Here is an 18,844-nt window from a genome sequence, read left to right as displayed (position 1 = left end):
CCACTGGTGACTGAAAAGTAAAGATAGGAACATAGGAAGCTGCCATATACTGAGTCAGACCATTGGTCTATCTAGCTCAGTATTGTCTTCACAGACTGGCAGCAGCTTCTCCAAGGTTGCAGGCAGGAATCTCTCTCAGCCCTATCTTGGAGAAGCCAGGGAGGAAACTTGGAACCTTCTGCTCTTCCCAGAGCAGCTCCATCCCCTGAGGGGAAGATCTTACAGTGCTCACACTTTTGGTCTCCCATTCATATGCAACCAGGGTGGACCCTGCTTAGCTAAGGGGACAAGTCAGGCTTGCTACCACAAGACCAGCTCTCCTCTCCTAAGGTTTAGATGCAATGGGGGACATTGACAAAGATAAAATGTAGCCTTTCTCCAATGTAAAGGGTATTCTCTTTACTTGTAAAGGGGAATCGTCGCCGGAGTCCCCTTTACAAGTAGACCACTTAAGCCAGCCCATGAGCCGGTTCTTTGAACCAGGGATAGGTCCAGTTTGAACTCAGACTGCTCAGACTGGGCTGGCTCAATGTCGAGCCCAGCTTGAAGCAAGCCAGCTCTCACATCCCTAGTTCCTACACACTGAGGATTTCTTCCAGGGTCCATGTTTGGCCTGGCCTTTCAGGGTTTTTAATATGTTTTAATTGTTTTAATGTTTGCCCTGGTTCTCCATGGTTTTTAGCTGTTTGCATGCTTAATTGGTTTTATTCTGTTTTAATAGTTTTGATTTTAATTGTTAACTGGTTTTACTTGTTTTTATTCTGTGGTAAACCGCCCTGAGTCATTTTGGAAGGACGGTATATAAATCGAATGAATGAATGAATAAATAAATAAATAATGCTATGGCATGTTTGGATTCTAGCAAATTCAGATCGTGGCACCTATCTCTAGCAAGTTTGGATTCTGGCACATATTTTTATAGAAATTAAGCACTGTAGAATTGTAGAAAAGGCAATGCAGTCTTCATGGACCTGAAGCTGAACATGAGCCAACAATGTGATGCAGCTGCTGAAAAGGCTAAAGCAATCTTGGGCTACATTAACAGAGGCAAAATGTTTAGACCATGAAAAGTAACTGTTCCACCCTGTTCTGCATTTCAGATCTCACTTAGAACACTGTGCCCAGTTCTGGCCACTGCACTTTAGGAAGGACATTGATACTGGAATGGGTTCAGAGGAGAGCAACAAAGATGGTTAGGGGTCTCGTCCTATGGGGAATGGTGGGAGAGGTGATATTTAGCCTGAAGAGAAGATTGAGCCTGAAGATATGATATGATGAACCTTTTCTTGCTGTAGTTTTCAAACAGACGCTGAACAGCCACCTGTTAAGCTACTATAACAAATCCCTGCACTGAGCAGGAGGTTTGACTAGAAGACCTCCAAGGTCCCTTCAACTATAAAATACTATCTTTTAAATTCATACTAAGCATGTGCAGAACTTTCCAAGGTTGGAACATTCCGCCTCAAACTGGGGCATTTCAAGTGTTCTGACCAGGGGCGTAACTATAATAGGGCAAGGGGAGACAGTTGTCTGGGGGCCCACTGCCCTGGGGGACCCCACAGAGGCACGTCACATGACTGACTCCCCCAGCCACGCACCCACCCGGGCTTCCTTCAGTGGTATTCATCCTCCAAAACTGATGTGAGTGTTAAGACCTGGAGCTACCAGAACAGCATGTCTTTCTCTAGTACCATTAAATAACTTGCATTGTCCACAATTTACAAAACCTTTTAAAAAATAATTTAGGATGATATTCTATTGTGGCACATAGGATACACACACACACACACACACACACACACACATGCTTTTTGTTACCACTATTCAGCCTCATTTAAGATTTCTTTACTTCATGAGCTGAGCTTCAGTGAGGGGGGCGCATTTTAAAATCTTGTCTCTGGGCCCACTCCAACCTTGCTACGCCCCAGGTTCTGACCTTGAAATAGAACACCCTTTAAACAGAACGACACGTTCCGAGGCAGAACATTCCAACCCCAGTCTGAGCACCATTTTGGAATCCAAAATGGTGGCCGGAATGGTCTGGCAGAACAGGAATCATTCCATTGGAACAACTGGCTCAAATGGTTGTTCCAGTGGAATCTTTTGTGCATCTTGTGTTCCATTCTGCACTAGAATGGAACACAAAATGTATTTTGTGCACACCCCTAATTCATACCAATCCTTGTTAAGTGAGAGGATATAAAGATTTTCTTTGAATGTTTCCTGAAACTCTGAATCATTTTACACCAAATTACTGGACCGCTGGGGGAGTGAAGGAGGGGAGAGAGCCCTTTGAAGCACCTGTCTTTTATTACACAACCAAGGCACAGCATATCCCTAATGAAGCTATTTGAATTCAGAAGATCTTCTGGCATTTAGAAGAAATTAAGAGGTATGCCGAATCTAGAGTACCTGCTCCAGCAAGAGCTACATTAGTCCATTTTATTACTGACATCTGGACCGGCACTAATGCATGATAGGCACATCTGTCACTAAAGTCTCTCTGGATTTCCTTCATAGATAAGTTAGTCATGTGCTTTTTAAGATGGTGGTAGAGGATGCTCTATCTGTAGCTGCAGAAACACACCCAAATACCTGAATCAGAGGTGAATATGGGGTGATACTGGCTCCTCTATAGATGCTTAAGATCTGGAATTTTCTCTGTGGGTGTTACGAGGAAGTAATCTGATGGGGAGTGGGGAGATTTATTTTTTCAGCAATGGGAAAAATATTTCCTTTCACTTAACAGAAGAAGAGTACATTTGCATGAGGTATTTATGGGAATCAAGACATGCATTCATTGCAAACCTGACGCCTAGCAGGCAATAGCTATGCTGTTCCCCTGCACATTTGAGCTGCAGATGAGTGTAGGGCAGGCCTGGACAACTTCACCCCTCCAACTGTTTTTGGACTGCAACTCCCATCCCATACACAGTGGCCAATAGTCAGGGATGATGGGAGTTGTGGTACCACATTTGCAGAAGGGCCAAGGTTGTGCAGCCCTGATGCAGGGCCAGGGTTGGCATGAGATATTCCAAAATCTATAGTCTAGGGTTCATCTTCCAGGTGAGTAAATGTCAGCTGAACATTAGGAGAAACATTTTAATGGTAAGAACAGTTTGACAATGGAATGAATTACGAAGGGGCATGGTGAGCTTTCCCTTTCTGGAAGTCTTCATGCTGTTGCTAGCCAGACATCTGTTTGGGAGCTCTGAATTTCCTGCACTGATCACTGGGTAGGAAGTTGGACCATAATAATTCATTTATGAATTATTGACCTGATAATTGAGCATTGAAAATCTGTTGAGAATAAGAACAGTTAGAATATGATTATTATATTCAGACTTTCTTTGGAAACATACCAAAAAATATGTAAACCTTTCACCCAGCATGTCCCAGTGTAAAAAGTAGTGCATTCAGCTAATATCACTGGCAGGGTTGTGGATGCAAAATTTGGTATCTGTACTTCATTGGGAAGCATGACTTTATTTTGCATAAACAAATTCTTCAAAATATATAATATGGAATTAAAGGAAATTGTCAGGTGAGAGAAAGCACATGGCTGTAAACTGAATACTGGATTGCCTTGCCTTTAATTTCAAACAGGAGCAAAATGGAATACTTACTTCTTTCTTGTGCTGTTGTGTGACATAATGATGGTCAGGCCGCTTAGGCAAGGCAAGGCAAGGGTTCGACTAGATTGCTGTTGAGGGATAGGATGACAATCCAAGACATCAGGGGTCATGAAACTGTGTAAAGGGATGAAGCAATAAATTCAAGTAAGATCCAGAGAAATAACAGTAGCAAAAGAGGCAGGGAACAGGCTAAGAAAGTAAAAATAATTCATGGCAGATGCGGACTTGAGAAATGAAGGGGCACAGCATGGCAAAGCAAAAAGGAAGTGACTACATCCTTAAGGTGAGGAACAGCCACAAAGCTCTAAACCAGGGGCTCCCAACTTCAGGTCCCCATATGTTGTTTGGACTAGAGATGTGCAAAACAATTTGATTCAAATTGATTCGAGCTCGAAATGGGCCAAGTGATTAAAATCTGAAATTAAATGCCCTTAAAATAAAAGGCCTGTTTCAAGTTCAAATTGAAATGACACCATTTCGAGCTTGAATCGATTTAAGTTTTGGCAGGCTTTCCCTCCTTTCTGATGGGTTTTCTGGCACTGGCTTCCAATTGCCTTGAGATCTCCTTGCTTCTTGGTTTGGCTTATTGTCATATAGATCAAGTGTTGTCATGGGCAACCAGCGAGGGGCGGGAGGGGGAACAAAAAGAGGGAATTTCAAAATGTTTTCAAAGCGCCAGGGGAGAGGAGGCAGAGAGAGCGCTTAGTGTGCCCTTTATTATTTGTTTGTTTGTTACATTTCTATACTGCCCTATCCATCCAAATGCTCTGGGCAGTGGATACATCAGGAGGAGAGGCGGAAGGAAGGAATCAAGGAAGGTTTGATGTTGTGGTTTTCTTTTCTCAGAACTGAGAATCATATGCTGTGCTATTGCTGCTGTGTTAACTAACTGTTTTTCTGGATCTCAGATTGACAAAGGCAGAACTTGGGTGCCTTCCTTCCTTCCTTGAGTTGTTCTTTGGTTTGTGTCGTGGCATTGGACAGTGGTCTGTGTCTCTGAAGTGCTTCACACGATCGGTGTGAAGCGCCTGAGAGGGTTCTACGAGGAGAGCAGCCGTTCGTAGATGGGTGGCTGGATTGGCTGCCCACATGACTGCTGGCTCCGTCATGGAGCCGACAGGGGCAGCAGGGATCGGGGGCCGCATGGCCCCTAGAATTTCCAGGATGCCCTGCGCAAGCATGCAGGGCATCCTGGAGAGACCTCCAAGCCTGGGAGGCTGCTTGCAGCCTCCTGGTGGGGGTCTCCTCATGTGTTGCCATGGCATGGAGCCGCGCCACGGCAGCACACAATCTGAAAACCCGGGTCAACGGAGTGCTCGCTCTGCTAACCTGGGCTAAGGGGAGGGCTACTTAGGTGGGCTAGCTGCCAGAGAACCACTAGGCTCGCTCACGAACCTGCTAGTTCTCACGATGGGGGAAAACTGGGCTGGGCTTCTAGTGAGAGTATCCTCTCGGTGTCATATATTTTGGTGATTGCTGTGAGATGAGGTCTGTTTCTGGCCTTAAGACTAACTTGTGCTGCACTCTCTCTGGTCTGTTCTACAATCTGCATTGCAAGGTGTACCCAGTCAAAATGTGGCTGAAGATGGTCTAGTTGAGCTTATGGCTATGCTTGATTAAAGGTGTACTGTTGTGGCAGCTGTTGTAATGCTGGAAAGTAAGGACAGAGTCCTAATTGTGTGCGAGAGAGCAACTTGTGCCAATGATGTTAATGCATCACAGGCACTGTGGTGGGCAGTGGATTCTGGGTCAGTGACTCTTTTTTGGCCATTTTTGGACTGTTTGGAAAAAAACATGTGTTCTGTGTCTGGAGGGACAGATTCCATTTTACTGTGTGCTTCTAATCTGCAATGTTTTACAAGGCAGGGATGCAAAATGCACTGCAAGTTGCAATGCAAAACCTGTCATGTGTACTCTGTGAGTGCAACTTGTTCTGGCCATAGGTAACAATGGCAAACTCAAAGCACCCCATGGTTCCCCATGGGTAGTTCCTAGGGATACCAAAGTGGGTTGGGTGGTATGTCATGATGGGTGCTACCTACCACCCAACCCACAAAAGAAATGGGCAAGCAGACATTAAAAAAATAACCTAAACTCCCATATGATCCGGGGGGGGGCTTGGGGTAACAGGTTAAAAAAATTAAAAATTGCCCACTTGCCCATTTCTTTTGTGGGTTGAGTGGTAGGTAGCACCCACCATGCCTTACTACCTAAACCTCTTTGGTGTCCCTTGGAACTACCCATGGGGAACAATGGGGTTTTCAAATCCCCATCATTCCCTACGGCCAAACCACTTGAACCATTTCAAGGTTCAGAATTCAAACAAATTACAAAATCCTCAAAATCATTCATTGAAACAGTGGCCAAGTTGATTCTTCAAAACTTGGCCACTGTTTCAATGAATGATTTTGAGGATTTTGTAATTTGTTTCAAGGTCGAAATGAATCACAAAATCTGTTTCAGGAACAGCCCTAGTTTGGACCACAGCCTCAATCATCTGCAGCCACAATGGCCAAGGCTGGGAGAAGCTGCTCTTTGACCTGACAGGAACTACTTCCTGCTTCCTTTTCATAGAGGTTTGGAGAATGCTGGAGGCAAAGAGAGCAATATGCTTCCATAACCAAATAGCGGTAGGGATGAGAAGTGATTCCTGACAATGGTATGTTTGGTAGTCATTTCCAACAGTAGGAAATTGTTGGAAAGAACTACTCTACTAGCCAGTTCATTAAAACAAACAAATATTCACACAACAACAACAACCTTTATTACAGTCACAGACCAGCATAGTTTACAAACAGAAGCCCAACAAAATAAACCTACATAACCGACAGGGTCAAGATACAGTAGTTAAGCACAAAGATCAGTTAACAAGGATTCTTAATGAACTCCTGGCGAATTTTACTGACCGTTAAACAGAACCTAGCCACATTATAAGATCTCAAGTCATTCTGGTCAGTTAAAAGATAATCAAGATAAAAAGAATCTGTACAACCTGGATGGTAGCTAATAAAAGGGGTTATATGTTTATGCCGTATATCTCGATAAAACTGACAATATAGGAGCACATGAGCCATTGTTTCAATATCTCCTGATTTGCAGAGACAAGTACGTTCTTTGTAGGGGATTTTTTGATATCTCCCTTCCAGGACTGCTGTTTGCAAGGCATTGCATTGTGCCTGTGTCAAAGCTCTGTGGTATTTTGGCATGGTTATCTGGTTTAGGTATCTGGCAGGGTTGAAACACAGAACTTGGGTTTGTCCTGGAAGAGGGTTTAGTTGCATTAGTCTTAGTTTAGTTTATACACTTTTGAACGAATGGAATTGGGAAGCTAGGAAGTTGCACTGACATTGATTTCATTTTATTTCAGTCTGGTATTCCAAACACCAGGGGAATAATGAGAGATAAAGATTTTTTTAAAAGATACATGATCAGCAATGCAAACAGTGAAATTAGTCAACAGACAGATCCATAAATGCCCATTTATTGTGGAACCACCAGGTTGTTTTTTTAAAAAAGTTCTTATCCTTATGAAAGTATATACTTTAGCGATCTAAGAAGTGGCCACCAGATTCTGTGATGAACCTGAGGCACTGGAGACGGACTTTATCATCACAAAATGTGCCACACAAAAAATGACCTTTATAGCAATCTTCTTAACAATGTCAGTTCTCATGTCACTCATATGGAAGTTAAGTATGCATGCTACCGATGCATTTTTTTTTCTTTCAAAGAAAACTCTGCTTTATCAATTAAATTTATGAAATCCCTGCCTGCTATCAAACATGCAGTGGAGTTTCAGGGATACAAAGCACAATAACATAACTCATCAATCCTCAAAAAGCCTTTTCAGTGACCCCAGTCAGGCTACTGCTGAATCAGCCCTAGAGTTTCCTTCCAGAAGGTGTGTGAGACATAATAGCCTGCCTCTAATAACCTGTATTCTCCCAAAGTGGCTTAAATGTGGCTTTTATATAATACTGTGGTGGAAACAGAGCCTGTCCGACTGAATAGACAGCTGGCAACTGCTTGGAATGGAAAACTTCTTGGGGATTCAGGATAAAGCTTAAGGCTTGAGCTGCACATCACACTGATAAGTCTTCTTGCATTTCTTAGTGGAGATGCTGACTCAGGCCTGACAAGTTGTTCACAGGAGTGGCACTGGAGGAGAGGGCAATTAACCCTTTCCCCATGGCCAAGTTCTCCTCCTGATTGGATGATGCATGAAATAGGGCTGGGCCAAAAACTCTCCAAGGAGAACTTTGGGCTGAATTTGGGTGCAATGAAAGGGGTAAAGAAATTAGCCCGTCTTTCCCACCACCCCCATCACTGTTTCACAGCAATGATAGCAGCATTCCACCCAGCATGTGGAAGCTGCTTTAAAGAGAGAGAGAGAGAGAGAGAGAGAGAGAGAGAGAGAGAGAGAATACTGTGAATGCTCTTATGTTACCCCCTTCTAACTGAGCAGAGAGGCACCTTTTTAAAGTGGTGGTTCTCTTTATTTAGCAGGGGGAGAGCAACTGGCCCGATCCATCCCTAGCACAGCATCCCTCCAGTGGCTGCTGGTGGTGTCTGTCTTATGTTTCATTTTAGATTGTGAGCCCTATGGGGACGGGAGCCTCTGTGTGTGTGTGTGTGTGTGTGTGTGTGTGTGTGTGTGTGTGTGTGTGTGTTCTCTTTGGGAACTTTTGCTGGAAAGTGGTATATAAATATTTGCCGTATTGTATTATCATGCAGTGTCACTGAATTGGAGAATCATATAATTTTTAAGTTGGAAGGGACCTTGGAGGTCTCATAGTCCAAACCCTGTTCAATGCAGGAAACTGCTATAGCTTTCCTGCCAAAGGATCATCCAGCCGTTCTCTGAACACCTCCAGCAAAGGAGGGCCTACCACTGCACGGGGCAGACTGTTCCATAGCCAAATAGCTCTTATAGTTGGGAAATTTCTCCTAATGAGGCGCTTCATACGACCCATATGAAGCACCAGGTGGGGTATGGTGGGGAGAGCGGGCTTAGCAGATGATCAAACCTTGAGCCCTGGGCGGCTGGATAGGCCACCTACACAACTACCAGCTCCATTACAGAGCTGGTGGGCGCTGTGAGGATCAGGGGCTGTCCAGCCCCTGGAAGTCCCAGGATGCCCTGCACAAGCACGGGGGTCATACTGGAGAGACCCCCGAGGCTGGGAGGCTGGCTGCATCCTCCTGGTCATGGGTCTACTCATGTGTTGCCACATGCTGCAGCAGCACATGAGCAAAAAACACAAGGTTAATGGAGCACTCACTCCATTAACCTCATATTATTATTATTATTATTATTATTATTATTATTATTATTATTATTATTATTATTTTGATTTGTATACCGCCATTCCAAAATGGCTCAGGGCGGTTTACAATTAAAACAAACCACTAAAACAGTAAAGAGCTAAAACAAATTAAAAAACAATATAATAATTAACAATTTAAAAACATTTTAAAACAACAATTAAACAATTACAGTGATTAAAAACCTCAAAATCAGGTTTTGAATTTTAAAATAGACCAAATATTAAAAACCCCAAAATTTAGGAAGCTGAGAAAGCTTGGGTGAAAAGATGAGGGGGGGAATTAGGTGGGCTAACAACCTTGGAACCACCAGGCTTGCCCACGGGCGTGGTGGTTCCCACAATTACTAGAAAGAGGGCTAGGCTCCCTTAACCCGCTTTCTAGTGATTGTGGGAATAGCTTCAATGTCTTCTCTAAAACTGCTTCCTTGTAATTTGAACTCATTGGTTTTAGTTCTGCCCTCCGGAACAACACACATCACTCTTTCTACTCTTTCTACTCTACTCTTTCTTCTGTGTGAAGGGGGAAAATGGTAGCCTTCACTAAGGATGTGCACGGAACTGGCTGGCCCAGTTCGGTTTGAGGCCAGACCAGCCTTGAACCCAACTGGGCCAATTCGGTCCGGCACCCCCGCGAACCCCCCAGTTTGGTTCGGTTCAGTTCGGGGGGTTCGCAATTTTCAAATCTCTTTCCCCCCTTTTGCTCCCCTTGGGGGAGTTCCTGGAGGCAGTGGGGGGGTCCATGGAGGATCCCCCTCCCCCCACTGGCCTTCTAAATCACCCCCTTGCCCTGTTCGGGTGCTTCTCGGCCGGGTTTCAGCCTTCACCCGGTGGCCCAGCGGCGATGTTGGGGGCTGGGTGCCTGTATACATGGTCTCTGCATGACAGGGACTTATTGCCCCTCTTACTTTTAGATATCCAGATAATTCTGATGAGTTTTATATAAACTTATTTCTTTCTGATACATATACCAATGTCTCGCATCTGGTGGCCAAAGTTTGTACAGCTGCAATTAAGACCCGCATACGGTGTGTTGGAGATGGTTAGTTCAGGCTCTTAATTCATTTTGTTTTTATTTTGCTATCTTATTCCATTTTATACTTTATGTAATAGTTCTCAATTGTATATTTTATGTGTATGTTTATATATATGCATACACTGTTATTGATGTTCACTTTTTGGGACTCGTATCTGGATTTGATCTGTGTGCTGATCTTTGATAGTAATAAACTGAACTGAATTGAATTGAATTATTATTAATTATTGCCTTTGGCAGAGGGGCAGAAATGTATAGATTGATATTTGAAGGAGGCAGACCCAAAACTCTTTAAAAACCAGGTTTATATGGAGGTTTCAGAGGGCAGTACTTCCTGCGACAAGGAAGATGATTCAACCAGCTTGCCCTTACATTTTTTACAATAGCCAGAGAAGAATGAAATTGCAAGAGTACAGTTAGCCAGGAAACTCTGTCAAGGTGGCATACTTAGCGGTCTGTTCAAATTGCAGCCGAGATGGAAGTTAAATGCTTCCCAGGATAATGCATTCCCAATCGACACAGGAGGTGAGTGAGCTCTGCAGAAGCAGGAGATAAACATTCACCACTAAAACCCAATTCTTTGCTAATGTTCTATGGAGAATCAATAAACCAAACTCAATCAGCACCCCAGAGAAAAGCAATGCAAATAAGAGGTGAATCGGGTTGGTACATTTTATTTTAAATATGAATAGATTTGCAACTGATTTTGCGTGCTTTGTCTCTGAGCAAGGTGATAATTCATACAATAGCAACCACATTTTCTGAGCCTGCACATAATTCTTCCACTGTACCCACAAGATTATAGTATTTTACTATGGATTAATTATCAAGCATAAATAGCAATGCCCACTTAATACTCTAATTAGGGCTCAGTGGAAACAACTCACTAGTTTTCATAAACTTGTTCAGCAGTACTGAAAAACACCTCTATTTTTCAACAACCAATCTGATTGGTTATAATTGCATTCTCTGCCCAGTCAGAGCTTCTCCATCTATAGATGTTTTAAAAGATCCTTAAGACATACCTGTTTTCTCAGGCTTTTACTTAACTAATTTTAAATGGTTTGTTTTATATCATAAAATTTGCTTTTTAATCATTTTTTTTTAAAAAATTAATCATTGTATCCTGTTTTATACTTCTTCTATTTTACCTTATATACACCTAGGTATGCACATGTCAGGCAGTATATAAATAAGACAAACAAATAAATAAAATGAGTTATGTAGCCTCTTGTCAATTATATAATCCCTGATTGAGTTTAAATAAACCATAACTAAGCCATGAAGGAAGGAAGGAAGTGGAGGAGAAAGCGGCAGCAGCAGAGAAGGAAAATCTAATGCTGAAGAAGCAGAAGGGGAAATGATGGTGAATGAGATACTGAAACAAGATAATATAAAGCTGGAAAATATCATAAATTATTTTTTCAAAAGAAACTTCCACCTTGTGTTTTCATGGTCCTGATCCTCTATATGTTTCTTTCTCTTTATGCTCCTCACCAGACTCTTTACTCTACAATCTTCTTGTTCAGCCTAAGACTTCCCTCCTTCCCTCCCTCCCTCCCTCCCTCCAGAGAGAGATCGAGAGAGAGATCTCATTCCTGTTTTTGCACTCAGGTCTTTCCTTAAAACACATCAGTCCATCATGGCTTTCCCCATTTGATCCTCCTCCTCTTTAAATGCTCCCCCCCTCCTCTCCCCCTCTAATGTGCTTTCTTGTTATTCTTAGATTACAAGCTTGCAGGCAGAGGCCGATTTTATTCTATTTCTGTACAGTGCTTGCATTTTTAATTTAAAAGAATGACGTGAGCCTTACTCATGATCACTAACATGCTATGTGATACTCATGCCCAAGGGAGCCTATGTATTATCACTCCCTGATTATTCATCCACTTCTTTTCATTAGTCTTTGGACTTCATGCTGCATGCTGCTATGCATGTTGCTCAGAAAGAAGTTTACTCAATCCCTACCAAGTTCAGTGGGATTGCCTTACTAGTAAATCTGTTTAGGACTGACTTCAAAGATGAACGGGTTTGTACAGCAGCCCTACGGAATAGAAGGGGACAACTGAGACACTGAAACTCGCATAAAATGTGGACTGACAGCATCCAAGCATACTTCTTTCTGATGTGCAGCTATCACTGTACTCGAGACACTTGAGGATTCCAGAAGGAATTTTGTTGAGGCCGTTCTTGAATGACCTGGCCACACTATGTAGGTTTTATACATTTGGCAGCTATGATATACATAGTGATGATTTCTCAACAGGCCCATTGTTATCAAGCAAATTGTATCAGCCCCATGAAAAGGTTCTATGCAGGCATGCTGAAAGATGCACTCAGCACTTCTGACTGATGTTCATACTTTCAGAAGTGATTGAGTTGGGCCCACCTAACAATCAAGGTGTAGAGCTGGTTATCAAGGTGTTGTTTTCCTGTTCTCTGGACATAATGAAGCTATTCTCATGATCTCTGGAAAGCAGGCTAAGGGAGCTTAGCCCACTTTCCAGGGATCACGGGAACCACTCCCAAGGAAGCTAGCCCACCTAACTACCCCTCCCCTAAGATGAGGTTAACGGAGTGAGCGCTCTGTTAACCTCATCTTTTTGCTCGTGTGTTTCTGCGGCGCACAGCAATACACAAGTAGACCCCGACCAAGAGGCTTTAAGCAGCCTCCTGAGCTCGGGGGTCTCTGCAGAATGCCCTGCGCACTTTGCGGGACATCCTGGAACTTCCAGGGGCCACACAGCCCATGAGCCCCGCCGCCAATGCCGGCTCCGTGACGGAGCTGGCAGTTGTGTGGGCAGCCGATCTAAGCCCACTCTCCCTGCAGTTAGCCCCAAAGCTCTTCTCACTGATCATGAGAAAAGCTTCAATTACGTGAACAGGGTTCGCCTGTGGGTAACTTTCAACAGAAGAGGGGAATAGTTAATATAAATAAGCATTACCTAAAGTCAAAATTGCACTTAATCAGCTATAAGGCAGATCACTGGTCAACTAAAAAAATCCCTAATTAGCTGACAGCGCTAATCAGGAGAGGGTATACTTGCCTCTTGCAGGCAGCCTGAGGCATCAGCGCCCCATATTCAGTGGAGAGGTGCTTGATGAATGACAGATTATGAACTGATCATGTTAAGAGTAAGTTGTTGCTCAAGTGTCAATGATTACATACTCATTTTTGACATAAATTACTCTTTGTTTTGGAAGCAAAGTGAGAGTGGCAAGAGGGAAATGGATACCGCTATGTTAGTGAAGCAAATTTAATCTCATCTTCAAACCTGTCTTGCTTGCTTTATGGCTGATTTTGAAACAAGCTATGATACAGAGCCTACATTAATTCCATTTGTACATATTCGACCCTAGGGCACACGGAACCGCTCTGGGCAGTTTGATTCTAATCTGAAGTGAATTCGAACCAAACCACCAATCTGCAAATTGGTTTGTTAGAACCAGCTGGCAGTTCAGTTCATGCACCCCAGCTGGGTTGAAGTGTTTCGGCCTGATTCAGGATGCTTGTAAAGGGGAATCTGGCAAGAATTCCCCTTTACAAGCAAAGGGGGATCCCTAACATTAAAAGGGGGTTGAAAGGGTGGGGGCGGGCGAGGGGGCAAGCTACTCATGGAGGCATGGCAGCAGTGGCTCCTCAGTGATGGCAGGCCAGCAGTGACTCCTCTAGGCCTCACTGGCCTAGATTTGCATGGCAATGTGAATGGCCTCTGCACATGTGCTGAGGTCACACAAATTGTCCCCTTGCATGCACAGAGGCTGGAACTAGGCCCCCGCTGCTGCAGGGAAGTATCAGTGGGGCCTAGCAGAGCCACTGCTGACCCGCTGCCAAGAAGCCCCTTGCCCACCCCCACCCCTTTCAACCACCTTTTAATGTAAGGGATCCCCTCCTGCTTGTAAAGGAGAATCTTTTCCAGATTCTCCTTCACAAGCATCCTGAAATGGGTCAAACTGGGCTGACCTGGTTCAATCCAAAATGGGCCCAGTTTGGTTTGAACTCAGACTGGCTCCCTTTTGCAGGGGCTGGGCTGGTTCAAGCTCAAACCAGTCAAACTGGGCCATTTCAATTTGAACCGGTTCTGCACACCCCCATTCGACTCCTAAACTGTTGTCGTTCCCAACTTCAGGTACACCACTCGATCAAGAAAAATGTAACAGGCTCGGCCCTTATTTAACCAAACTGTTGGCAAAGCTAGATAGCAAGTTAACATGTGGTAGAATGAGGATTTGAAGCAGGGCCAAATACTGGCAGCAAAGCAGCAAATTACTGAGAGTTAGATCAACAGAAGCCTGAAACAGTAGTAGGGACTTTTATACTACTAGGTTTTGAAAGCCTGCACAAGGCAACACACAGGAGTTCTTTGAACCCGTTCGCCCTGGCCACCCCCCCCCCCGCAGCTGAGGTCAGACGCAGGGGCCTGGCTAGCCATGCCCTTGTGTCTGACATCAGATGTGAGGGTGTGGTCTCCCTCCCCAAAAGGGCAGCATGGCCCCATTTGGAAGGGAGATCGGCCCGCGCTGCGTTGGGCAGCGTGGGCTGGAGCGATTCTCCCTGCCTTTAAGGCAGGGAGAGTTTTCCAGCCGTGCTGCCAATGCAGTGTGGGCTGATCTCTCTCCTAAATGGGGCCGTGTGGCCCAGTTTGGGAGGGAGATCGATTGGCCCCGCTGCGTTGGCAGCGAGACCAGGAGTGGCTCTCCCTGCCTTTAAGACAGGGAGAGTCACTCCGGCCACTTTGCCAGTGCAGCACGGCCCAATTTCAGCTCCAAAAGGGGCCGCATGGCCCCATTTGGGAGTGAAATAACGCCCTCATGTCTGCGGTCAGATGCGGGTCTGTGTGTCTGGGGCCGTATTGATTGGTGGCAGCCAGGGTTCTTTGAACCTGTTTGCCCAGTGTTGGCTCCGCCCCTGGCAACACAGTTGGCAACACTGATAAACTAATCATGGAGGAGGACTCCAAAGGCACTCCTCAGCCAGGGCACTATTTATGCTTGGGCTAGTGCTACATAGTAGAGCTGGAAGCCAAGCAGACCTCCAGCTCTAATATCCTCTGCCTCAGTGGCCAAAATGTACATGAAACCCACACAACTGACATAGCTCCATCTCCGTCTAAGGCACTGGCACTGCTGGCCATGACTTTTCCATGTAGGCATAGCTTTCTAAAAACAGACTGAATGATATTTTTCAACTGTACAGCCATTCGCGCCACTCAAGACATTGAACTTATTAGAACTGCATCAAATCAGTTCTGGAAGCAATTGTGGGGATCAGCTGATGTGCATAGGAAGTTAGATACACTGATAGAACACCAGGGCAGGGAGACCATCTTGATATGATATATGTACAGTTGTGGCAAGATGTTTTTAATGTGGTAGAACACACCACACAAAAATAATTGTGATGCAATCCTATGTAAGATTGAATCGAGATTGTTACTGCAGTGTTTTCTCAATGTGCACATGCTCATTGCTAATATATGTAAATGAGCTACATAAACAGAAAGCTGCACATGCTTCAGTTTGGGATTTAATGTTAAACTTTCTCCTAGAGCAGGGCGGCTCCTCTTCAGCCTTCCTGCAGATGTTGGCCTACAATTCCCATAATTCCTGGCTATTGGTGACTGTGGCTGGGGTTTATGGGAGTTGTAGTTCAAAAACAGCTGGGAAGCCTAAGTTGAGCAGGCCTGTCCTAGAGAAACCAGAATACAAGTGGAATGGGATGTATAGTTTTCATCTAGAAAACTATAGAGGAATGGAAAGGGAAATCCTCTCACATTTATGCACTTAAATAAGAAACATTCCTACAAATGTTGTTCATCACCAAATCATAATCATGATATTCCATTAACTGTGACATTTTGTAATTCACCTGCCTAAGACAGTGAAAGTGTGGAGAATTACTTGTTTCTAGTCTTCAGTATTGGAATTATATTAACCTTTTATCTTTTTTTAATCTGACAGCATAATAAAGGTCAATTTTTCAAAATGCCTTTCATGATAATTTGCTTCCTTTCACTTCTTGAGAGCCTAGCTACAGAAACCTAGGTTAGATCTACACTACACAAGTAAACCCGTTTGAAGTCATTTTAATTGTCATGACTAGACAAGAACTGCAGAACTGTTATGTACAGAGACTGAGAATTTTTTTACTAAAGACACTGCTCTCTCTCCACAGAATTACAGTTCCCAGGTTTTCTTAGAAAGGAGTCATGTCAGCTGAATAGCACTGAATTGGTTTGAGTTTGTTGTATAGACATTCCCCTCAATATGTCAACCTAATGATAACTAATTTAAAAAATGAGCAGATAATTGAAAATGTAGATCTACATTTGCTGTTACTAATCCTATAATCAGTAACATGGTGACATGCAGTCACAAGGATTCCCACATGCTCTTGACTACAACTCCCAGCTTTCCCAGGAGCAATAGCCTTTGCTTGGGGATTATGGGAGTTGTAGTCAACAACATCTGGGAATTCCTGTTAGAGGGAACCTTGGTGACATAAACTTTATGTTCATCTTACTTCAAATTAATAATGTGTCCAAAAAGAAAACAAAAAACCCCACCCTTGGCTCTTCTCAAAAACTATTTGGATTTTGCAAGTGTTCGTTTGGATTTTTTTTCTGAAGGAAAGACTCAGAAAATCCAAGCAGTTTTTACACAGATCCCTTCTTCTATCAGTTCCTACCTCACTTGCCTGCAAAACCGGTTCTTCCCCTTATCAAAATGTCCTCTTTCACTTCGAAGCTAGGCAGGGGGCTCTCTTACAGCTCAGTGGTCAGAAGGCCCATTGCTGGGCAGGAGAGGAACTGTTCAGAAAGTAGGAAAATATTATATATGGAGTCTATCGCATCAGCAGTTTCTATATAGTAGTAGAGGATTTGTGCCTGGATGGCCCGCCTTTCCTCATATACTAGAGGGACTCAGATCCTGACCATATTTAAGGGTCAGGATTCCTTCTCCCATGTAGGTATCTAAACTGGAAGCCAAGTGAATGTTAGAAGTGAGAATTCTAAAGCATTCCTCTTAGCACTATGGAAACCTTTTCCAGCCACTCGAGGCATGGTGAGAGTTTATGTCTCTTTTGGCCAGTTAGTCAGAATTCTTCAGTTGTTGCTGAAGACTAGTGCCTGTTTGGGTATGTATGTATGTATGTATGTATTTACATTTTATATCCCGCTCTTTCTCCAAGGAGCCCAGAGTGGTATACTACATACTTAGGTTTCTCCTCACAACAACCCTGTGAAGTAGGTTAGGCTTCAAGATTGTTTCTGCAGTGTTTTCTCAATGTGCACATGCTCATTGCTAATATATGTAAATGAGCTACATAAATAGAAAGCTGCACATGCTTCAGTTTTGGATTTAATGTTAAACTTTCTGCTAGAGCAGGGCAGCTCCTCTTTGGCCTTCCTGCAGATGTTGGCCTCCAGTTCCCATAATTCCTGGCTATTGATGACTGTGGCTGGGGGTTATGGGAGTTGTAGTTCAAAAATGGCTGGCAGGCCTAAATTGAGCAGGCCTGTCCTAGAGAAACCAGAATACAAGAGGAATGGGATGTAGGGCAAGAAAACTATAGAGGAATGGAAAGGGAAATCCAGGTATGTTGTTCAATGTCTCTCTCTTAGTATGTGAAGTTTGAGTTTCTTAATAAATATTTGTTTTTTGAACTCAACCTAATGTCTCCAGATAATCTCTTGGGCTGAACTTCTTTGCCACCCTAGCATACTCTGCTGTGTGAGGGTTTAAATCAGGCCTGCTCAACTTTGGCCCCCCAGCAGTTTTTGGACTATGACTCCCGTAATCCCCAGCTATAGTGACCAATAGCCAGGGATTATGGGGGTTGTAGGCCAACATCTGCAGGAGGGCCGAAGTTGAGCAGGCCTGGTTTAAATGTTTCTCCTCATACCCGTCAATAGTGAACATATGACCATCAGGTACAACCTTCAGTTTAGGCTTGTTGTCATCTTCGTTTTGACATCCTGGTGGTGATCATGACTGGTGATCGTGACTGTCCAGAGTCAGGGGCTGAGTCCAGTTGGGGCTCTCCTTAGACCTCAAATTCTCTATGTTCCCTAGGTGGAATATTGCCTTGGGGTATGATCTCAGGGTTCCCTATTCTGGTATATGCTCTCTGGGATTCACTCAGAGTACTTTGTTTCTTCCTGGCCTGTTTCATGCTGGGGCCTGTGGTGGGAAATCCTTCTTTCATGAGAAGGGCCTTGTAAGGATCTGAATCTGGGAATGGTTAGGGGGATTTGCTGATGAAATTGAGAGGGGTGGTTGGCAGAGAACGGCTAGTAGCAGTAGGAGTGCCAGGTTTCTCCCATTTCAAATTAGACCCAGTTTCAAAAGTATGCTGAAAATAATTCCTTTTTGACTGGGGAGAGTTCTCATTACAAGCCCGCCCACCCTGGACTTCATCAAAACCAGTAATTAAAAACATCTTTACGATAATGTTATGGCTCTTCATCCTAGCTGAAACCTCTTGTAAGTCAGTTCTAAATTATTATTACCTTCGTTGCTATTACTATTCCTTATATACGGCTTTTCAGCAACAACAACAAAAGTTCTCGAAGCAGTTTTCACAGGAAAACAAAATAATAATAATAAGATGATTCTGTCCCCCGAAGGGTTCAGAGCCTAAAAAGACACACAAAGCAGACATTATCAGCATCCACTGGAAGGATGCTGTGCTGGGCCTGGATAGGGCCAATTGCTCCCCCAACCCCTGCTAAATATAAAAGAATCACCACTGGATTTTTAAAAAAATTGATATTAAAAATGATATCATCATCATCATCATCATCTCCATCTCACATGGACATTTGCTCTCCTCTTTCTCCTCTGCT

At 43.8% G+C, this 18,844-nt stretch overlaps 1 long non-coding RNA gene across 2 annotated transcripts; it reads right to left on the bottom strand.

Annotated features, from left to right (window-relative positions):
• Positions 1 to 3,097: 3,097 nt before the first annotated feature.
• Positions 3,098 to 18,229, bottom strand: LOC128324740 (uncharacterized). Of its 2 annotated transcripts, none has more exons than XR_008307069.1 (3): positions 17,937 to 18,229; positions 3,627 to 3,749; positions 3,098 to 3,300 (listed from the first exon to the last, which is right to left on the bottom strand). It is a non-coding gene; the product is annotated as an uncharacterized LOC128324740 (long non-coding RNA). The 2 variants fall into 2 exon arrangements; XR_008307070.1 differs by lacking the exon at positions 17,937 to 18,229 and adding an exon at positions 16,684 to 16,959.
• Between the last annotated feature and the right edge of the window lie 615 nt (positions 18,230 to 18,844).

This window comes from Hemicordylus capensis, chromosome 4 (genome assembly GCF_027244095.1).
Source record: "Hemicordylus capensis ecotype Gifberg chromosome 4, rHemCap1.1.pri, whole genome shotgun sequence".
In the NCBI taxonomy this organism is placed as follows: domain Eukaryota; kingdom Metazoa; phylum Chordata; class Lepidosauria; order Squamata; family Cordylidae; genus Hemicordylus; species Hemicordylus capensis.
Note: the sequence above shows the minus strand (reverse complement) of the source record. Positions and strands in the feature narration are given on the sequence as shown.